At 44.6% G+C, this 12,151-nt stretch overlaps 1 pseudogene; it reads left to right on the top strand.

Annotated features, from left to right (window-relative positions):
* Positions 1-9,982: 9,982 nt before the first annotated feature.
* LOC116544132 lies at positions 9,983-11,008 on the top strand (annotated as a pseudogene).
* The last annotated feature ends 1,143 nt before the right edge of the window (positions 11,009-12,151 follow it).

The following is a 12,151-nucleotide window of genomic DNA, read 5'->3' as shown; positions in this document are numbered from 1 at the left end:
CCGAGGCAGACAGATCGTTTGAGGTCAGGAGTTTGAGACCATCCTGGCCAACATGATGAAACCCTGCCTCTACCACAAATACAAAAAGTAGCTGGGCGTGGTGGTGGACACCTGTAATCCCAGCTACTGGGGATGCTGAGACAGGAGAATCACTTGAACCTAGGAGGTGGAGGTTACAGTGAGCCGAGATTGTGCCATTGCACTCAACCCTGGGCAACCAAGTGGGACTCAAAAGAAAAATGGGCAAAGAATGAGCAAACAATTCACACACACATCCAAAAAAGAAATTAGGGAGTCCTTAAATATATGAAAGAGTGCACATCCCCACTCCCAAAAAGAGAATTGCTAATTAAAATATCACCAATACATATTTTTGACCTATCATATTGTCAACCCCCTGTGTTGTCAGGTTTGTGGATAAATAGGCACCTGTATTAGTTGGCCCAGGCTGCCATAACAAAATACTATAAACTGGATGCCTTCAACAACAACAAAATTATTTTCTCACAGTTCTTGAGGCTGAAAAGTCTAAGATCAAAATGCTAGCAGATTTGGTTGCTAGAGATGGCCCCTCCAGGCTTGGAGACAACTGCCAGATTGCTGTGTGCTCCCATGTGGTGTCTCTTTTCGTAAGAGCACTAATCCCATTAGTGTGGTGCTCCACTCTCATCACTTCATCTAACCCTAATTAACTCCTATCCCTGTCTCTAAATAGCATCCATCACCCTGGGAGTTAGAGCTTCAGCATATAAGCCTGGGAGGGACATAAACATTCAGTCTGGAACAGCTCTCGTGAAGGTCCATTGTGTTATGTCTATCGAAATTTACACTGTATTTCACTTTTGACCAAACCATCCTGCTTCCTATTGATATGCCCATTGCTATGGGCTGAGCTATATCTCCCCCAAATTCATATGTTGGCGTCCCAACCCACAGTACCTCAGAGTGGGACTGTATTTGGAAATGGGGCCTTTAAAGAGGAAATTAAGGTGAAACAAGGTCATTAGTGTGGGCCCTAATACAATCTAACTGGCGTCCTTCTAAGAAGAGGAGATGGAGACAGACACACACATGTGTCCATTTGGATGTATCCATGTGCATGCGTCCACGTGGATGTATCCATGTGTACGTGTCCTGTGTGTATGTATCCATGTGCACGTGTCCTGTGTGGATGTATCCATTTGTATGTGTCCTGTGTGGATGTATTCCAAGCAAACATTTCCACGTGGACGTGTCCGGTGTGGATGTATCACGCGTGAAGGTGCCACATGTACGTGTGCTATCTGGTAGTCACCAATGCTGCTCACTGAAATTGCTGGTTTTCCTCCACCTAGGCTCGTGGCCAAATTGCATTTCTGCATCTCTGGAAGTCAGAAGCAGTCACATGACTCGCTTAAATCAATGAAATGTGAGCAGAAGTGACAGATGCCATGTTCTTTCTCCTGCCCCAGAGATCAGCAATGTACAGGCAGTGGCGGCTCTGTCAGGTGGGACCCTCAAGAGAAATTAACACTGAGCAAGGCTGCCAACAACCGGGAACAGACATGCAGTATGAGTGTGGGTGAAGCCACAAAGACTTTGGCATTGTTTGCTACCACATCATAACCAAACTTACCCTGACTGACACAGTTACTTATATTAAAAAATAAGATCCAGGCCAGGTGCAGTGGCTCACGTCTATAATCCCAGCACTTAGGGAGGCCGAGGCAGGCAGATCACGATGTCAGGAGACCAAGACCATCCTGGCCAACAAAGTGAAAGCCTGCCTCTACTAAAATACAAAAAATTAGTCAGGTGTGATGGCTACTGAGGAGCCTGAGGTAGGGGAATCGCTTGAATCTGGGAGGCAGATATTACAGTGAGCTAAGATCAAGTCACTGAACTCGATCTTTTTTTTGAGACAGAGTGAAACTCTGTCTCAAAAAAAAAAAAGAAAAAAGATCTGAATTAGGCCAGCCGTGGTGGCTCACACCTGTATAATCCTAGCACTTTGGGAGGCCAAGGTGGGCAGATCACCTGAGGTCAGCAGTTAAAGACCAGCTTGGCCAACATGGTGAAACTCCACCACTACTAAAAATACAAAAATTAGCCAGACATGGTGGCGCATGCCTATAATCCGAGCTGCCCCGGAGCCTGAGGCAAGAGAATTGCTTCAACCTGGGAGGCGAAGGCTGCAGTGAGCCGAGATCGCGCCACTGCCCTCCAGCCTGGGTGACAGAACGAGACTCAGTCTCAGAAATAATAATAAGATTTGAATTAAAAATAAAAACACACGTATCAGTCTGTATCCAGCCAGGAGAGAGAAACAACAGAGTAGGGGCACACCTCGTCTTGTTGCACATTGCTTTATTGCTCCTCACAGGTACTGCGTTTTTCCAAGTTGAAGGTTCGTGGCCATCTTGCAGAGAGCAAGTCCATCAGCGCCATTTTTCCAACAGCACGTGCTCACTTCCTGTCTCTGTCACATTTTGTTAATTCTCCCAATATTTCACGCTTTCTCATTATTATTATATATGTTATGGTGATCTGTAATAAGTGATCGCTTATGTGACTATTGAACTTGTTCTGGGCACCGAGAACTGTGCCATGTAAGACAGTGAACTTAATCCATATGGCTGCGTTCTGACTGTTCCACCCACCAGTCACTTCCTGTGTCTCTCCTTCTCCTCCAGCCTCCCTATTATCTGAAACACAACAATATTGAAATTAGGCCAATTAATAACCCTACAATGGCCTCTAGGTGTTCAAGTGAAAGGAAGCATCTGCACATCTGTCACTTTAAATCAAAAGCTAGAAATGATTAACCTAGTAAAGAAGGTTGCTGAAAGCCTTCTTTGATCTCAAAAGGTCATTTTTTTTCTTCCAATTTGAGGAGAACTGAAAACTTTTCCATGAGCCCCTAGAAGCACTCTGGGCCATAGGCACTGTGCCTACTGCACCTAATGAACAAGTTGGGCTGCCTGGGGTTGGTGGGTGGGAAGGGCTGGGGCCACGTGCTCACCTGAAATCTAAGGAGATGGGTTTCACACAAACCACAGGAGCCAAGAGTGGGAGAGAGGGGTCCACAGGAAAAACCTAGGATCTTTCTCCAAAGAAGGGAGGATGTGGAAAGGTCCCATGCAGGCAAACCACAGATGACCCCAGGCCTGACGCAGCTAAGGCTGAGGCTGCGGCCCTCGTTGGCTTACCCCCTTCTCAGATCCAGACTTTCTGGGCCAGGCCTGAGGCTAAGCCATGTGGGGGTGAGAGAACCAGGAGCCTGGGTGAAGATGTGGGGGAAGGACGGTTGGAGCGCTGACCCCGAGGACCTCTTTCCCTGGAGAGGCAGCAGTTTGAGAATAAACCCCAGAGGCCTTTCTGACAATGGTGGCTGACAGCAGACCTGGCAGAAGTCATTCATTCTTTCTTTCAGTCAACTTTCATCATGTGTTAAAACCTTTGGTCTTACTTAATGGCACAAATAAGGCCTGCAGACCACACAGTGCTTCGACACAGAGGGGAAGAAGACATACCACATTACAGTGCACTTAGAGTCTCCTTCAACTTTGAATTTGATGCCTTATCACTATATGTCCCTTACCCTTCCTTTTTAACTAATAGTTGTCATATGTATTATATTTCGGTATATGGCAGACTCCATCAATGTTATTTTCTCCTTTAACAGCCATTTGTATCTTTAAAGAATTTAAGAAGAGAAAAATAGTCTAGTATATTTACCCAGACATGTAGCATTTCTGCTGTTCTTTCATTTCTGCATTCCCAAGTTTTTCTGTGGTATCCTTTCCCTTCAACCTGAAGAACTTCATTTAGCATTTCTTTTTCTTTCTTTCTTTCTTTATTTTAGAGATGAGGTCTTGCTCTGTCAGCCAGGCTGGAGTGCAGTGGCGTGATCATGGATCACTGCTGCCTCAAACTCCTGGACTCAAGTGATCCTCTCACCTCAGCCTCCTGAGTAGCCAGGATTACAGAGGTGCACCACCATGCCAGCTAATGGTTTTTATTTATTTTTATTTGTTTTATTTATTATTTTTATTTTTTGAGATGGAGTTTCACTCTTGCTGCCCAGGCTGGCGTGCAATGGCACAATCTTGGCTCACCACAACCTCCACGTCCTAGGTTCAAGCGATTCTCCTGCCTCAGCCTCCCAAGTAGCTGGGATTACAGGCATGTGCCACCATGCCCAGCTAATTTTGTATTTTTAGTAGAGATGGGGTTTCTACATGTTGGTCAGGCTGGTCTCAAACTCCTGACCTCAGGTGATCTGCCTGCCTCGGCCTCCCAAAGTGCTGGGATTATAGGTGCGAGCCACCGCACCTGGCCTTGGTTTTTATTTTAATTAATTAGTTTATTTATTTATTGAAACAAAATTTCACTCTGTTATCCAGGCTGGAGTACAGTGGTACAATTATGGCTCACTGCAGGCTCGATCTCCTGGGCTCAAGCCATTTTCCTGCCTCAGCCTCCCAAATAGCTAGGATTATAGGCACATACCACCAAGCTGAACTATTTTTTTTATTTTTTGTAGAGATGGGGTTTTTTTCATGTTGCTCAGGGTGGTCCTGAACTCTTGGGCTCCAGCAATCCTCCCACCTCAATATTTCTTTTATGGCAGTTCTGCTGGTCACAGATCTCCTAATTTTCCTTAATCTGAGAACATTCCTGAAGGAAATATTCATGGGATATAGGATTCTGGGTGCTATAAAGTGAATGTTTGTCCCTCAAAATTCATATGTTGAAACCTCAGCCATATTGTGATGGTATTGAGATGTGGGGCCTTTGGGAGGTGCTAGGATCATGAAATCAGATCCCTCCTGACTGGGATTAGCACTTTTATAAAAGAGGCCCCAGAGAGCTCCCTTGTCTCTCCCACCATGTGAGGACACAGTGAGAAGCGGCTGTCTATGATCCAGAAAAGGGCCCTCACTAGATGGTGAATCTGCCCATGCCTTGATCTTGGACTTCCCAGACTCCAGAACTGTGAGATTCTCTGTCTGCTGTTTATAAATCACCCAGCTATCATATTCTGTCATAACCGCACGAATGAACTAAGTCATTGGGTAAATAATTATTTCCCTTCAGCACTTCAAAGATGTTGCTCCCCGGTCTTCTGGCATCCAGGGTTTCCGAGGAGCAATCCACAGGCAGTTGTTCTCCTGTATGCCATGTGTCACTCTTCTCTGGCTTCTTTCGAGATTTAGTCTTCATCTTTAGTTTACATCAGCATGATTAAGATGTGTTTGAGTAGGCCGGGCGTGGTGGCTCAAACCTGTAATCCCAGCACTTTGGGAGGCCGAGGCGGGTGGATCACGAGGTCAAGAGATCGAGACCATCCTGGTCAACAAGGTGAAACCTCATCTCTACTAAAAATACAAAAATTAGCTGGGCATGATGGTGCATGCCTGTAGTCCCAGCTACTCGGGAGGCTGAGGCCAGAGAATTGCTTGAACCCAGGAGGTGGAGGTTGCAGTGAGCCGAGATCGCGCCATTGCACTCCAGCCTGAGCAACAACAGCAAAACTCCGTCTCAAAAAAAAAAAAAAAAAAAAAAAGATGTGTTTGTGTGGTTTTCTTTGAGTTTATCCTTTTTGAAATTTGCTGAGCTTCCTGAATCTGTATAAATGCTTATTAAGCTTGGGAAATTTTTAGCCATTATTTTCTCAATATATTGTCTTCTGCCCAATCACCTTGTCCTCTCTTTCTGAGACTCCAACTACACAAATCATAAATGTTTTCATATTGTCCCACCGTCCCTGAGGCTTTTTTAAAAATTCTTTGTTTCTCTCTATTGTTCCAGTTGGATGGTTTCTACTACTCTACCTCAAGTCCACTCTTTCCACTGTCATCTCCATTCTGCTACATAACTCATACAGTGGACTTTTGATTTCAGATATTATATTTTCCAGCTCTAAAATTTCCTTTTGATTGTTTCTATTCATGTGCTGAGAGCATCTACTATTTCATGTTTTTTCTATGAACTTTTGCCTTTACCTCTTGGAGCACAGCTCTAAGACCTACTGCAAATGTCTGGTTGTCTGGAGGCTAGCATCTCTTGCTGGTTATATTTTCTCTTGAGAATTGGTCACATTTTCTTTTAAAGAAGGGGTTTCACTGTGTTGGTCAGGCTGGTCTTGAACTCCCGACCTCAGGTAATCCGCATGCCTTAGCCTCCAAAGTGCTTGGATTACAGGCGTGAGCCACCACGCCCGGCCTCACATTTTCTTGGTTATTTGAACTTCCATTAATTTTGGATTGCATCCTGGACATATCTGAATATCACATGTGAGACCCTGGGTGTTTGTTAAAATTCTCTGGACAGTGACTTTTTACTGTGGTGGTTTTAGCAAGCAATCGATCCTGGCTAGGGTTCAGAGCATACATGCTGCCTCACCTTCTACGTGTGGTAGATGCAATGCCACCTTCGTTTTTAAAGGCTCTGCTTTGTGGATTGTAAGGTGGCACAGCTGCCCTGGTTAACTGTGACAGTTTCTTGTGATGCTAAACATTACTTACCATGTGACCCTGCAATTACACTCTTGGGCATCTGTCCCACAGATGTGAAAACTCAAATGTACACAAATTTTCATCACTTTGTTTATCATAGCCCAAAACTGGCAACAATCCAAATATCTCTCATGGGGTGAATGGTTAAAAGAACTCTGAAACATTCATGCAATGGAATATTACTTAGAAATAAAAAGGAACAAGCTATTGATAAATGTAGCAGCTTGGATGGATATTATAGACATTATGCTTTGCGAGAAAAGCCAATCTTAGAAAGTAACATACTGTATAATTCCATTTATATAACTTCTCAAAATGACAAAGCTACAGGAACAGGGAACAGATTAGCACTTGCCAGAGCACAGGGAAGGGCATGGAAGTAAGTTAACTCTGCAGAGATGGTACAGGGGAGTTTGTGGTGACAGGAATGGTTCAGGATCTTGATTGCGGTGGTTACACAAATCTATACAAAAATCGCAAAGCACTATACAAACACACACACACACACACACACACACACACACACACACACTTGTAAAAACTGATAAACTCTGAATCAGGTCTGCAGTCTAGTGAATAGTATTGCACCAATATCAACTTCCTGGTTTTGGTCTCACACTACAATGTCTCATATAATCATATAAGATATCCCAATTAGGGTTGACAATGGAGAAAGAAAATGGCAAAAAAAAAAAAAAAAAGATATTCCCATTGGGGGAAGCTGGGTAAAGAGTACACAAGATTTTCAGCACTATTTTTACAACTTGCTATGAAGCCATAATTATTTAAAAGTAAAAAACTATTTTTTTTTTGAGACGGAGCCTTGTTCTGTTGCCCAGGCTAAAGTGCAATGGCGAGATCTCAGCTCACTGTAATCTCCGCCTCCGGAGTTCAAGTGATTCTCCTGTCTCAGTCTCCTGAGTAGCTGGGATTACAGGCGCCGCCATCCCACTCAGCGATTTTTTCTATTTTTAGTAGAGACGGGGTTTCACCATGTTGGCCAGGCTGTTCCCAAACTTCTGACCTCAGGTGATCCGCCCAACTTGGCCTCCCAAAGTGCTGGGATTACAGGGATGAACCACCATGCCCAGCTGTGAAAAACTTAAAAAGACTGCTATGCTGCTCCAGGTCTGATCTCTGCAATCTGCGGGCAAGCCTGGGATTTGCAATCATTCACCTACAGAATTAGGGACCGCTTCTCAGCCCTCTCCTCTTTGGGGTTGACCTCATACTCATGGCTTCTGTGGATTTTCTCTCAGAGTTTTGTGTGCTTGTGCTGCTGGCACCATAGCACAGCTTTGAACCTCAGCTGCCTTCAGTAGAAGCAGGAGAGCAAAAAGGGAAAAGAAATGAGCCAAGGATCTCCCTTCCACACACACTGCGTCTTGCAGAGGGCCCTTTCCCAGTCCTCTGGCTAGAGAAATGGTATGATACTTTGAAATATACATTTGGTTTTCATCCGGGCTTCCTGGCCTACAACTCCTAAAATCCTTAGACTCTCCACAGCGGTGTCTTTCATATGCTGAAGAGGTGGGTGAAAGGGGGCAACACCCAAGTAGCTCCAGGATGGGCTGGTCTCCAGAAAGACCAACACAGGACTAGAGGGCTGGGACCTTCATCCCCATCCTCCAGGGAGGGGAGAGGGGATGAAGGTTAAGTTGGTCACCACTGGCCAGTGATTTAACCAGCTATGCCGATATAATGAAGCCTCCATATAACCTCCAGGATAGCTGAACACGTGGAGGCTCCTGGAAGGCAGTGTGCCCAGGGAGGGCATAGAATCTTCATGTCCCTTTCCTCATACCTCGCCCATGCATCTCTTCATCTGTGTCCTTTGCAATACCCTTTATAATAAACCAGCAAATATAAGTGTGCCTTTGAGTTCTGTGAGCCACTCTAGCCAATTAATTGAATCCAAGGAGAGCATCAATAATCCAAATATCTCTCATGGGGTGAATGGTTAAAACAACTCTGAAACATTCATGCAATGGAATATTACTTAGAAATAAAAAGGAACAAGCTATTGAGTGTCATGGGAACCCCAACTTAAAGCCGGTCCATAAGAAAGTTACTGAGGCCCCTACTTGGGAGTGGCATTGGAAGTGGGGGCAGTCTTGGAGACTGAGCCCCACCGTGTGGGTTCTGATGCTATCTCCAGGTAGATAGCATTGGAATATAATTAGAGGACACCCCACTGGTGCCTGACGCAGAACTGATTGCTTGCTTGCTGGTGTGTGGGGAGAAACCCCCAACATTTGGTCACTGAAGCCTTCTGTGTTGCTTATTGTGGCGTGGGAGCAGAGGAAAAACGGTTTGCATTTTTTCTACTCACAGATGGTTCTCTTGGTGTTTTTCTGCCCATACATCCTGCACAGTTCTTTACTGGGGCTGACCTCAGTTCAAAACTGGGAGACAAGCAAGAAAAAGAAACTGGAAACTTGCTCTTGAATGGGTCATTCTTCAAGTTTCAGCCCTTCTCTCCAATCCACCTGCTATTGTTAACACTGCAGGGTCCTTAGCTAGTTACTTGTGATTTTGTCTCTAGTCTGTGGGATGGATGGATCGTAGTGGTCTTACTTCATCTTGGCCAGCTTCAGAATCCAAAATATAATATTTAACGTCCCTAATTACTATGCAAGACTAATGTTAATTCTCCCATTTTATCAATTTATTTGTTTATGTAAAATTTTTTTTGGAGATAGCAGAGTGCAGTAGCACAATCTCAACTCATTGCAACCTCCACCTCCTGGGTTCAAAGAGATTCTCCTGCCTCAGCCTCCCGAGTAGCTGAGAGTCACCACACCTGGCTAATTAATTTTTTTTGTATTTTTAGTAGAGATGGGGTTTCACCATGTTGGCCAGGCTGGTCTCAAACTCCTGACTTTGGGTGATCCACCTGCCTCGGCCTCCCAAAGTGCTGGGATTACAGGCATGAACCAATGCACCGGGCAGTTCTCCCATTTTAAGGATTAAAAACTTGAGGTTTAAAGAGGTATAGGCATCTGCCCAACCTGGATAGCCAATGCTAAGGTTCATCTCTATTTAAAATTAGCTGATGAAACTTGTGTGAGGTGGAGTCAGAAAACTGGAGAGGGCAAAAGAAAACAGGTGATGGAAGAACAGAGTGATAGGGGGGGAAGAGGGTGAAATGGGAGAGAAAAGGAAGAGAAGGCCAGGCACAGCAGCTCACATTTGTAACCTGAGCGCTTTGGGAGGCTGAGATGGGAGGATCACTTGAGGCCAGGAGTTCCAGACCAGCCTGGGCAGCATAGCAAGATCCTGTCTCAACAATGACAAAAAATTAGCCAGGCATGGTGGTACATGCCTGTAGTCTTAGCTACTCGGAAGGCTGGAGCATGAAGAGGGCTTGAGCCTGGGAGTTTGAGGCTGCAGTGAGTTATGATTGTGCCACTGCGTTCCAGTCTGGGTAGCAGAGCCAGACTCTGTTTATAAAAAGAAAAAAAAGGCGGTGTGGCTGCAGAATGTTTGGCCATGGCAGGAAGCTCAGGCCTGGCAGGGAAGGTCATGTGAAAAAAACAGCTGATGTAAAGAAAAATAAAATCTGTGAAGCTGATGTCTCCAGTGACCTTAGAAAAAAAGTAGAAAATCATTATAAGCTCTCTTTACCTGAAGATTTCTGTCATTTCTGGAAGTTCTGTGAAGAACTTGATCCTGAAAAGCCAGCTGATTCACTTTCTGCAAGCCTTGGACTTCAATGAGTTGGTCCTTATGTTATCCTTTCTGGAAAATATAAAACGAAGAAAAAAATCAACAGGCCTGAATTTTAATCTTCATCGGAAGTTTTACTACGATCCTCCTGAGTTCCAGATCATTATTATTGGAGATAATAAAACTCAGTACCATGTGGGGTATTTCAGGGATTATCCTGATGAACTTCCTGCATATGTTGGTATAAATGAAGCAAAGAAAAATTGTGTAAGTGTTCCAAATGGAGATAATGTATTTGCTGCAATCAAATTATTTTTGATGAAAAAACTTAAAGAAGTCATGGATAAAAAGAAAACTAATCTCTTGAAAAACATAGATGAAAAACTCACAGAAGTAGCCAGAGAACTGGGGTACTACTCACTGGAACAAAGAACCACGAAGATGAAACAGAGATAAGCCTGTGACGAAGACTTTTTGTGGTGTAGGCTTGGTTGTTCCAGTAGATAAAAATGATGTTGGGTACAGAGAGCTCCCTGAAACAGATGCTGACGTCAAGAGAATTTGCAAGACAATAGTTGAGGCTGTGAGTGAGGAGGAGAGACTAAAAACTTTTGTTCCCATTCAGGAAATGATGACTTTTGTGCAGTTTGCTAATGATGAACTGAACGTGATTATGGCATGGGGCTTGAGTTGCGAATGGACCTCTTTTGCTACAACTCACATTATTTTCATAGAGCTGCTGGCCAGCTTTTACCTCTTGCATATAATCTGTTAAAGAGGAATCTGTTTGCAGAAATTATTGAGGATATCTGGCAAACAGAAGTAAAGAGAACTCGTAGGCCAGTGAGGTGGCTTTGTTTGGTGTACATTATTTCAAATGATTCGTATTAAACTTGTGATTCTTGTTTTGTTTTTAAGGAATACAAAAAAAAAATCAACATTTACTAAAAACATTTATAAGGTTAAAAAGAGAGAAAGAAAAGGCAAAGGAGGAGAAAATAGAGAAGGTAAGGGCATCTCCTTCCCCATGGGTCAGGATTGTTCCAGGCAATGCAGCTCTACCCACCCAGAATCCACTGCCTTCACACAGGCCCCTCCCTTCATGAAATTAGCATAAGCACACCAGCCGGTCTATGATGTCATCTTATTCCCTGTTCCAGTCAGGGGCTCAGGCTTCAAGCAATCGACCGTGGCATTTCCTTGTTGACTTTATTCTTCCAGGGTGGTGTTGGGCAGTTATCAGAATTGGCTGAAAGCCAGGTGCGGCGGCTCTCGCCTGTAATCCCAGCACTTTGGGAGGCCAAGGCGGAGTATTGCTTGAGCCCAGGATTTGAGAGCAGCCTGGGCAACATAGAGAGACCCCATCTCCACCAAAGAAAACAAGTGGCTGAAGATGAGAATATTTTTTCTGCCACTGAAGAAATGCTTTCTCTCTCCTGGTCCAGTAGCAATGAGGGAATGCCTTGCTCCAGTTGCTGCTGGCATTTATCTTGCAGCTGTAAGAGAAGACAGGTCTGGGGACAAAGCCTGTGAAAGGCCACACAGCCTGCGCAAAACCCTTTTTTTCCGCTGGATCCTCTTCTCAAGCCCATTTCAGTGAGGGTTTCTGTTACTTGCAGCCCAAGGCGTCCTGATGGCACTCAATAGGTCTCTCTTGTCCCAGCCTGGGTTGCTCCTGGTGTGCCCCAGTTGATGCTGGAGAGACTCCTGACTCAGCCCAGGGGCAGCACAAGCCACCTCTGTCACAGGGGAACAAGTATGCCTGTTACTGTCACTACCCAGATCTATGTCCCTTATACCTGTAAGTGCATCCCAATTTTCCGTGGGAAACTCCTCTGTTATGTTTCTTTTTTTCACACCAACAACCAGTTCTCTCCAGACACCAGCCAATTCTGGCATCAACTGGGTGTGCTACAGTCAAATCTGATTCTGACACTAACCACCCGGAGTTGCCCTGACACTCCATAGGGTCAAATCTTGTA

The sequence above is a fragment of the Sapajus apella genome, unplaced genomic scaffold (genome assembly GCF_009761245.1).
Source record: "Sapajus apella isolate SASKATOON/1434 unplaced genomic scaffold, GSC_monkey_1.0 scaffold206, whole genome shotgun sequence".
In the NCBI taxonomy this organism is placed as follows: domain Eukaryota; kingdom Metazoa; phylum Chordata; class Mammalia; order Primates; family Cebidae; genus Sapajus; species Sapajus apella.
This window is presented reverse-complemented; position numbering and strand designations above follow the sequence as displayed.